General features: G+C 31.3%; 1 long non-coding RNA gene across 1 annotated transcript; it reads right to left on the bottom strand.

Annotated features, from left to right (window-relative positions):
• Positions 1 to 244: 244 nt before the first annotated feature.
• LOC145796518 (uncharacterized) lies at positions 245 to 2,913 on the bottom strand. Its single transcript, XR_014336983.1, has 2 exons — positions 1,509 to 2,913; positions 245 to 425 (listed from the first exon to the last, which is right to left on the bottom strand). It is a non-coding gene; the product is annotated as an uncharacterized LOC145796518 (long non-coding RNA).
• Between the last annotated feature and the right edge of the window lie 576 nt (positions 2,914 to 3,489).

The raw sequence follows: 3,489 nt of genomic DNA, 5'->3' as shown, positions 1-3,489 counted from the left end.
AATAAAATCTGTGATAATAAACATTTAGATCACAGATTTTAAGTGTGATTAATACCTAATAAAACCTATGATTAATAATGCGATAAGATCACACGTTATATACATTTATCATCACAGTTAATGCGTGTGATAAAAAAAAAGAGAAGAGAATTCGACATATTTGAAGAATAATCAATATTATTTTTGTACGCGCATTTCAAGAATAAAATACACACTATATGCTATAATTTGAATCACAACCACATTGAATGAAATAACGTCATATATTTCATAAATGAAAGTTAGATATGTTCAAAAGTATATACAAAGTAATTAAATAAAAAGTTTTGAATTGTGCTTACATATATTAAAAAATGAAAAAACTTGAAAAATTAAGTTCTTGAATTCCTTGTCCATATTTTGCATCTCTCTAAGAAATTTCTGATCTGAGAAATAAAAACACAAATTAATTTAGAAACCGCTAGAAGCATATATAAATAAACTTACTATTTATGGAGATTGTTCTAGTCTTACAAAAGAAATTTAATGATGAAAAAGGTTGCAATGATCATCAAATACAACAATAAAGCTGAGGACCAAGGCCGGAAATTGAGAGTTATCATGAAGTTGTAGATGTCTTTACATTTGGATTAACACACAAAGGTAATCCAAATGTATGGCATTTAAAACAAGAAGCTAGCAGCAAGTCACAAAACAACCTTAAGCTACCTAATCCATACATCTGTTCAACATCTATATCTAACATAAAATAGAGATCCTGAACAAGACACAGTAGCCAAAACAACTAGCAGAGCAGCATGCAGCGTAGCAGCAGAGCAGCAAAATATAGCAATACAGCAAGACAGATAGCTAACGCATTAAGGAACAACAACATGCAACAAGAGCAGCAGCACACCCACAAGAATAGCAGCACATCATATTACAGCAACACACAGCAAAGAACATACAAAGTAATCTTAAGCACAACCCACAAGAATTTAATACAACATTCAACTAGAGAACCAAAGGCAAGCTATGTACAAATTCAGTATAAATACAGACATCAATGCATGTTAACACAAAAGAAAACTATCCACTAAAGTCCAACTAAGTGATTGAAATAAACATATCCACTACATACCATTTATGGAATAAATTGAACACCAAACATTGTTCTCACTCCAAACACCATAGTTTCTAACATTTTCTGAAAATATTCTACTAATAAAAATAAGTAGTTACATTCACCTACTAAGGATTAACTAGTTCTGCTGAATCCTAATGAAAGAATTCTCTAGCAATCTCTAACTTAACTATTCTTCAATTTAAGCCAAGTATTGTTGAAAGCTGTTGTAGCAAGTGCATTCATGACATTTAAAAGGAAAGAGTGGGATCAATAGTTTAATTTTTTTTACTGTTTGCTCCAAAAGATAAAAAATAAAACTAAATAAATAAAGAAGATATGAAAACTGAAAGTGAAAATAAAAAGAACTAAGATTGATTAAGAAGCAAAAAAGATCATCATGAACCTTTAAGCTAGCCAGCTTAGTCCTTGCACTTTTTCATTCTTCTATCTACGCTCATAATCTATCAATAAAAATCAGGTCTTAAGAAATTTGATCTCAAAAATTGCAGCACCCTTGAGCAAAATAGATTTATTAAGCATCAGTTGACATTCACTGTCAAAACCAACATAGTCAAAACATCAAAAAACTATTAACTAAAACGGCTCTCAAAAAGGGACTCATCTGAATTTATTGATTGCACATGATTGTACCCTATATAGCAACATTTCAAGAAAAACATGGTTACAAGTTCATCATGATTTTCAATTCCATGGTCATAACTGTCATTCTGAAAATTTCAACAAACCTGGGCTTAATTCTTTAAACATATGAGCACTAACATTAAGAGATGGTCATAAGCAAAAAAGTTCAAGACAGACGACAGAATTAAAGACTATGTTTGAATTTGTGGCTCCCCTCTCCTTCTGTAGTAGTTCAAGAGTCATGAAAACAGACTCTAACAAAATTGTGGAATGCTTAAAATTCTAATGTAGGATTTGCCACAACATTGTTTTCAAATTCAGTTTTCTTGTATTCCTAGCTGTTCTAGATAACCATTTTTAGTTGGCAGGAAGAGCAACCTCTATCATACCTCATTGAATACCTCAGCATTTCCTGTGAACACCAACCATGATAAACAGAACTTACAAGAAACTGTACTCAGATCTGTAACAAGACTCACTTTATGTAACTTCACAAACTCAACCCACACATAGGCACTCAAGCTCAACAAAGAAATGTAGATAGCTGAGCACATAAAGGAAATAAGGAAAATAAAATAAGAAAAACACATTCCAAGAATATACATCTCTCATCACTCAACCCACAACAAATAACTCCCTCACAAATAGTACCAGCTCTATTACCTGCAGACAAAAACAGTGAGAGTGTAATAGATTACAAGTAAAACAGGCAGCAACTTGCAGCAGCAACAACTTGCAGTAGTAGCAAAAACCACTCCGCAGCAGCAGCAGCAATAGCATTCTTGGAATGTGTTTTTCTTGTAATCTATTACGTGCAGCAGCAGTAACAAAAGCATTAACTAACCAAAATAAATCCTTATTTGAAGTGCATTACTATCCATTTATGTTTGAATTTAGTGTAATTTATCCTTATCTAAAACTAAAATGTATTAGTAGATGGGAACATCTACATGGTATTTGGACTTTGTTTATAACTTTCTCCTTAATGGTGAATGTACTTTAAAAGGGCTGTAATTTAAATGAATTTTTAGGATTACTTATATAATTTTGTGGTGTGTTTAGAGGCTTGTACATGAATCATTCAAGTAACATATGTGAGACATGGTCTAGGCTGCAGTTGATATTGCTCTGTTCTGAGCTTGTGGCCTAGGTTGCAACCACTGTGGCTTGGGTTATCCTACGCTCTCTCTTTCATCACCCATCACGTGTGATGGTCAGAATTTCAAAAACTACTAATTTGGATTTCATTTATTATTTATTATTTAAGGTGATGAATAGAATTGAAAAGAAAGCAGCCTACTTGAAAGAATTGGAAGAACAAGTAATTTCATTTGTCATTTCTTCTCTACATCACAGTGAACATTATTCTAACCAAAATATGTCAGAGATTTGAGAGAATATTTTTGAATTACAAGGTAGAATATAATTTGATAAAATACATTTTCATTATAGTGTATTATATGAAAAGGAAAATTTGTATTAATCAGTAATTGGTATTTATTTAGAAAATAACTTCTGACAATTTTAGGACTTTTTTGTGACATTTTGTTTCTTTTTTTATATTTTATTTTTATTCTTTATACTTTGAATTAGTGTATTCTTGCTCTTGTACAGAGTTGTAGCTATTCAGAATAAATGCTTATGGCTTACAACTGATAGATTAATAGATAGGTCATTCTTGCTCTTGATTTTTGGTGTTATTGATTATATTAAATTGTCAATATGCTTGCTCCATATAAAAT

The sequence above is a fragment of the Camellia sinensis genome, chromosome 8 (assembly GCF_055761805.1).
Source record: "Camellia sinensis isolate YWXY chromosome 8, ASM5576180v1, whole genome shotgun sequence".
Taxonomy (NCBI): Eukaryota; Viridiplantae; Streptophyta; class Magnoliopsida; order Ericales; family Theaceae; genus Camellia; species Camellia sinensis.
Note: the sequence above shows the minus strand (reverse complement) of the source record. Positions and strands in the feature narration are given on the sequence as shown.